We start from the raw sequence: 7,727 nt of genomic DNA, 5'->3' as shown, positions 1-7,727 counted from the left end.
GAATGTTTGTCTTTATCAGAGTTTATTTTTGTAATAAAATTGTAAATTTTATCGCCGTATTTTAATTAAATCCTGGAAAGTTTTGGGAATCTTGCCCTTAAGGCCTTGCGATCCGCCCAGTACATCGGGCAGATTTAATAAACTGGTGAAAATCACAACATTTGGTCCTTCGAACCGGATCGCAAGCGCTTCCCAGAGCCGGACAGGACTAATTTAAAATATGAGCTTTTGAGAGAGAGAGACTAACAATTAAGGTCCTCTACGTCCCGATGTGCGATCGCCCACGTGGGTCAGTTCTTTGAGTCCCTTCTTAACGTTAAATATTCCTTTTTTCCTTGCCTTGTCCAACCCCCCCCCCCCAAACGTAAAGTAAAGTAATTAAGATGGCTGTGTCCACGATCGTACATATCGAGGCGTCGATGGGCCTACTGGAGGATTTGCTAAGCGAAACGCAAAGGGCGCTGATAGAGACTTACTCCGAGTCCGTTTACCAGAATTTGGTAACGGAGTTGCAGGCAGAGGTCCGACAGCTTAAAGAGCTATACAAGAGCCAGCGCGTTAAGCTAGAAACTAGTTTCGAAGCCCGAATTAGGCATATGTTAGGTGAAGCGACACGCGCTTCCACTCTGTTGTACAATAGAATAGATAAAGTGAAAGGCCCTTCAACGGGGAATGTTGCCCTCCCCAGGTTGAAGCCGCTACCTCTCCCCACGTTTGAAGGGGAAGTGCAAGAGTACGCATCGTACCGTGAACTATTCACGATCCACGTGGATCGAAGAGCTGATTTAGACGAAGTGTCTAAATTCACGTATTTATTGGGGACGTTGGGCAAAGAGCCGCTCCGGATTATCAAATCTCTGAGTGTAACCGCCGCGAACTATAGTGTAGCATTAGATTTATTAGATAAGCAGTATGGCAACGTGCACCAAACACTCGTGATTCTGCACCGCAAGTTAGCAAACATCTTTGTGCCGTCACTAAACCCAGTAGAATTAAAAAGGTTCCGTTTTGAGTTGACCATCATTATTGAGCAAATCAAAAGACTTAGTACCAATGACTTAGGCCAGGGCATGGTCATGAGCCTCATTAATCAAAAATTGTCAGAGGGAAAACTATACCGCAAGGTGGTAGAGCATTTGAGGAAATGCGACTATACGTTGGACGAGTTTTTTGAGGCAATAGATTTCATAGTAAGAATGTTAGAAGACGATGCATTGCAGAGAGGCGACAGTCTTGAGAGTGACAAAAGACCAGACAGTAGTGTAAGACCGAAAACCCATCCCATCCACCAAAATTCCTGCCCATTTTGTAGCGAACGGCATCCGCCTCACGGATGTCGCCAAGTGACAGACGTAGCTGCTAGACGTCGCATTTTACTAAAAAGGGGTCTTTGTTTCAATTGCACGAAATCAGGCCATCGTAGCGATAAATGTCCCGTATCAAATTCCTGTAGAAACTGTAATGCTAAGCATCACACTGCGATTTGCGACGCGGGTAGACCGCAATCAATCCCTAGTCATAGTAATAGTCAATCAACAACGTCCCGCCCCGTAGTAAATGCGACGCCTGCACAGAACCAAAATGCCCCCCGTCCGTCTAAGGTTAAAGTAGAATCTAAGCCGTGCACGAGCGCAAAGATCGCGCAGAGGTCTGATGTGGACCTCCCATGCACTATCTTGCCAACAGCCATGGCAGGTATTCAACAAAGGCAAGGTAGTAAGCGAGTCCGCCTATTTCTCGACTCAGGAAGCCAGAGGAGCTTCATCTCTGCAAAAATTGCCCGTCAATTAGGCCTACCGGTGGTAGGAAGAGTGTCCTTGAATATAGCTCCGTTTGGTTCCGAGGAAATAAGCGGCCAATACGATGTAGTAAGTTGCAGGGTTGAAATGGGGAAAAGAATCGTGCGTATGAAATTGGTGGCACACGAACACGTGGACGTCCCGATACATAACGTGGGTTATGTTAAAGTCAGACAGCATCTGTTGACCAAGGGAGTCACGTTAGCCGATCCAGCAAACCAATCAGATACCATGAAGAACGTTCACATATTAGTTGGGGCTGATTATTTTAGCTATTTTGTCATAGGTGTAGAAAAAGTAGATGGGATAAATCTTTTCTTAACGCATAATGGTATGTCCCCGTACGGGAAGGTGCCACAGTGGCTGTTCCAAGGGGAAAAGGTCGAACAAGTAAGAACGTTGAGAGTGTGCAGAATCACGGACGAGCCATATCTGTATGATGTAGATGAGTGGTGGCGATTAGACCGTGTTGGTATCGCCCCATCTGAACAATACACTGTTCGCGAGGCCGAGGCCGTGCGAAAGGTATCGCAAAGCGTTGTAAGAAAACCTGAGGGATATCAGGTTAGCCTACCATTTGGATCGGATGCTAGGCCAGAAACCAATTATCGTAACGCTATGGCGCAGTTGGAGTCGTTGCAGACAAAATTCAAAAAGGATAGGGAATATCTTGAACAATATCAGGGAGTGATAGATAAGTATCTCGAAGCAGGTTTTATATCAGAAGTGAAAAATCCCGTAGTGGAAGGTTATTACATGCCACACTTTGGTGTTAAGAAAGACAGCCGTACCACCCCCCTTAGAATCGTGTTCAATGCCTCTGCCAAGTCACAAGGTTGCAAGTCCTTGAATGAATGTCTTTTACCTGGGCCCAATTTGGTAGAAGTAGCATACAGTTTAATTATAAGGTTTAGGTTGAATCGATATGCCATGTTAGCCGACATAAGTAAAGCATTCCATCGTGTTTTGTTAGATCCTCGTGATGCCAAATACACGCGATTTCTGTGGCGCAAGGCAGCTGGTCGAGCGCTTACCTTCGCCTTTAGAGTCGTGGTGTTTGGCATCACAGCTAGTCCATTTTTGCTACAGCAAATATTAAACTGTCATTTTAAAGAGGAAGGGCGCCCAGATTTAGTAAAATCTTTTTATGTTGATAATTATCTGGCCACGTTTGAAGATATAGAACATATGAGGCAAGAGCATGAGTCTGTTCATAACATCTTAAAAAGGGCGGGTATGCCCTTAGAAGGGTGGGCCAGCAATCACTTGGCCTTCGATAGCGAGAGACAGTGGAATGAGCCTGTGAGTGTGAACGTGCTCGGGCTGCGATGGGCCCGGGACGTGGACAGATTGTGTGTGAAAGAAAGCAAAAGGATCTGTGAGTTGGGGGAGGGATGGGTGCCCACGAAGCGTAGGGTACTTTCCCTATTAGTCTCCATATATGATCCGATAGGTTTGATAAGCCCATTATTTGTAAGGGGAAAGCTTTTCCTTCAACAACTATGGGAGGATAATGTAGGTTGGGATGATGTTTTAGGAAAAGAGAGGGCTAAAGAGGCAAGTGAATTGTTGAATGATTTGAAAGCGGTGAGCGACATCACCTTTCAAAGATCAATAGGAAAAAGAGGCTTACAACTTCATGTGTTCACCGATGCCAGCAGTAAGGCATATGGAGCAGTAGCATATACTAGGGACGAATGCAATCGGGTAAGTCTGGTAACGAGTAAAACCCGGATCACTCCGAAAGGGATGAGCAAGCTGACGATCCCTAAGCTAGAGTTGCTGGCCTTGTTGTTAGGCAGCAGACTAGCAAGAACGCTCAAGGATCTGATCGAGCCACGGGAAATAGTAATGTGGACTGACAGTAAGGTAACGTTGGCATGGGTAGCATCGCCCGATGCCAGGTCTAATAAAAATGTGTTTGTTTCTAACAGAGTGGCGGAAATTAATTTTATTCAGCAGGTTTGTAGTTTCAGTCTGAACCATGTCCCTAGTCAGCAGAACCCTGCCGATATCCTATCCCGAGGCGCAACGGCTCAACAATTGCAAGCTAACCCCCTGTGGAGGAACGGTCCAGAATTTCTCAGGACCACGGGAAGGCCTGTTCCTTGCGAGGAGGAAGATTTACTACATCAAACTCACGTAGTAGCGGCGGTGCAGGAGTTGAGGGAGGAGATGTGTCCTACCCCCCCAGGCGAGATTTGGGACGTCCTGAAGAGGGAAGTAGGGTTCCAATTCTTGTTACGAGTAGCCAGACTAGTTTTAAAGTTTGCTAAGATAGAACGGCATCCGTTCAGTATTGTTGTAAAATTAGAGCAAAAACATTATTTGCCTACTGTTTATGCCTACTTAGAGGGCGGAGTCAGACCCCCTCGTGAAGTTGCTAATTTTGCTAGACAATTGAATTTAGTTTTGGTAGATAATCTCATCTGCACCAGGGGACGAGTGTCCCATGTAGGAGAAACTGATCATTTAATTCTCTTGCCAGCCAAAGGGCATTTGGTTAGGATGTATCTAAATTATTTACATCAGTTACATTTGCATTGTGGGGTGAATACTCTAATAGGTATCTTTCGACAGAAATGTTGGGTGGCGGGTCTACGTTCCATTGCGAAGCGAACCGTGCGGCAATGCCCTGAATGCAAGCTGGCCTTCCAGCCTCTAACGAGGCAGCCACCACCACCCCCCCTGCCAAAGGAAAGGATCACCCTCACAAAACCGTTCACGGCGGTCGGAGTGGACCACACAGCAGCAATACACACGGAAACACGGCCAGGGTATATACTTATCGTAACTTGCATGGCCAGCAGAGCCGTGTACCTTGACTTCTGTCCCTCTTTGGAAGCAGAAGAATTCGTGTTGGCACTTAGACGGTTTAGCGCCACCCACGGTGCCCCACAGCTCATCATGTCCGATAACCATCAAACCTTCAAGGCTGCCAGCCACCTCCTGCAGGGACTTTATGAAGAGGATGAAGTCCAGCAGTTCCTGAGGAAAACTGGCATAAAGTGGCGGTTTCAGACGCCCCGTGCACCTTGGAAGGGTGGGTTCTTCGAGCGTTTGATAGGAGTAACGAAACGGACCCTCCAGATAGCCCTCGGAAAGAAGTACCTGCCGGACGCCCACGTGCTAACCCTCGTGAAAGAAGCAGAAGCAGTGGTGAATAATCGACCGCTCATGTACAGCGGTGACGAGCGCGAGGATGAAGTCCTCACCCCCTCCCATTTGATAAGAGGACACCAAGTCCACCTCATGGCCCCGATCTTACCGGACGACCATCTCAACGCAACCTTCACCTCTCGGAAGCTACGTGATCGTTACGTAAGATTGACAGATTCGCTCAAAGCCTTTAGGGAACGCTGGAGAAAGGAATACTTGAGTGCCTTGAGGGCCCGGCACGACAGTCGGCCCGGGGAACCCTCCAAGCTGCACCCCGGAGACATCGTGCTAGTGAAGCAGGACAATAAGAAGAGAGCGACTTGGCCACTGGGACGTGTCGTGGAGACGTATCCTGACGACTACGGAGTCGTACGCTCGGCGAAAGTGTTGTTTGAGGGTGTCGAATCGCTGCGAGCTGTCAGCCACCTGGTTCCCCTAGAAATAGCCCCCTCTGAGGATGACCATGAAGGAGACGACGGCGATGACGGAGAAGAGGGTGCGTACAGTTCGACAGCCGGAATGCCAGGGATAGCGGAGACGTCTGGGAACGACCAGGATATGGCAACAGCTACGACAACTCAACAACCAGCCACAGGAACGAACGACAACGACGAGAAAGGTGAGAACTATGCAGTTAGTGAAAGAAGTGAAAATGAAAATGAAACAGAGCAGACGAACGCACAAGGACGTTCTGCACGCGCATTGAGAAGGGCTGCCGCGAAACAGCGAGAACTAATGGACTGTCTGCTGAAAAGTGACGATATATAAAAAGTAGCTGTAAACTGTAAGTGAAAAGGGGGCGTGTCCTATCTGGAAGGTAGGGAGGGTGGAGTTTGTGAGGTGTGCGTGAATCTGCGGAGGTTGGAAGTGCTTAGGGGTGGAGAACGGGGACGGGATGGTGTCTCGTGCGTACAGACCGAGCGTTGCACAGAACCAGCCCCTCCCTCTTGTACTCCATTAAGTAACAGCCTGCATGTAGCAGCGCTATAGAAGTCTCGATTATTGTGAGTTGAGACAGACTGAATTTGAATTGTCATGTATGTATTTCTGCCATTTTTTGAATTGTCTTAGGCCCATTGCCTAATTGTCGTTGCACTTGAATTATTATGATTGTATTTCTGCCATTTTTTGAATTGTCTTAGGCCCATTGCCTAATTGTCGTTGCACTTGAATTATTATGATTGTATTTCTGCCATTTTTTGAATTGTCTTAGGCCCATTGCCTAATTGTCGTTGCACTTGACTTATTATGATTGCATTTCTACCATTTCTTGAATTGTCTTAGGCCCATTGCCTAATTGCTTGCCAATTGAATTGTAAAATGTGTACATATCACTTATTTCTGCTGTTCCTTATGTGTATTACACGAGTGCTTTAGAATTGCTAGGCCCATTGCCTATTTTGATCTGTTATATGACTGTATATTATTGATTGTGTTTATTACCCCAGGGTAACATTGCTGTAGTATATTGTGCGTACTCTGTTCGAGTCGTTGCGGAGCGCTACGCAGCGAGCCTAACAGAGTCTCGGAGTAAGCCACTCCCCCCACCCCGAGTCTAGCTCCATCCAATTGACCGACGTTTCATCGCTCCTTATTTTGGGGCGTGGAGGATGTCGGGAATTTCGACCCGATCAATCGAAATTCCCGCCATTTGACTCCGCCTACGACTATGTCAAATTGGAGGGAGAGGAGAAACTCGCGGGCGAATGAATGTAGTTCCAGACGTGAACGTTTAGAGCCAAAAAGGGAAACCGCCTGGTAGGAAGGCACTGAGACTAATAAAATCAATTGCTGATAATTTAAGATTAGGAAAAATAAAGTCATTCTGTTGTAACATGATAACAAAATCCAATCTAGAAATTTAGGTTCAGGACAAATTGCGCCAAAAAGGTGACGTTGGAGGTTGCAAGGATAGCTCGTCCTCTTTGATCCAACGTCCCCGACCAAAGTAAGTCCCCTCTAATTGTTATCTCTCCTCTCTACCTTGTGTACCAGGTTGGTTGTAGTAGAAGTTTGTGTGCAAGACGTTTAGTTTTTATATCGCGGTTTAGTGTAGTGATCCTTGTGATTGGGGATCTGAATCCTGAGTTAAATAAGAATAGGGATATTTGGTGTGTGATTCGTTGTGTATTGAATTCGAATTGGCACTATTTTCAGTTTGTTAATGAGTCCGGTGTGGACTTTGTGCTTGAAGAGCACATGCTATATTACCTAGGGTCAGTCTTGTTTTTTTCCGTAAGTCTTGTGAATGCTTAAGAATGTTTGTCTTTATCAGAGTTTATTTTTGTAATAAAATTGTAAATTTTATCGCCGTATTTTAATTAAATCCTGGAAAGTTTTGGGAATCTTGCCCTTAAGGCCTTGCGATCCGCCCAGTACATCGGGCAGATTTAATAAACTGGTGAAAATCACAACAATTATTATTATCTCTAGCTAAGTTACAACCCTAGTTTTAAAAATAGAAGGCTATAAGCCTAGGGCTCCAACAGGGTAAAATAGCCTGGTGAGGAAAGGAATTAAGGAAATTAACCATATGAGAAGTAATGATAATTAAAATAAGATATCTTAAGATTAGTAACAACATTGAAACAAATTGTTGTATATAAACTATAAAAGAGAGACTTATTTCAGCCTGTTCAACATAAAAACATTAGAAGTAAGTTTGAACTCTTGAAGTTCTACCGACTCAACTACCCAATCTAATACCGGAAAAAAACAGCAATAGTATAAACAAAAGGAAGATAAACCTTAAAACAAAGCCAGCGTTGA

The sequence above is a fragment of the Palaemon carinicauda genome, chromosome 17 (assembly GCF_036898095.1).
Source record: "Palaemon carinicauda isolate YSFRI2023 chromosome 17, ASM3689809v2, whole genome shotgun sequence".
NCBI classification, from domain to species: domain Eukaryota; kingdom Metazoa; phylum Arthropoda; class Malacostraca; order Decapoda; family Palaemonidae; genus Palaemon; species Palaemon carinicauda.
Note: the sequence above shows the minus strand (reverse complement) of the source record.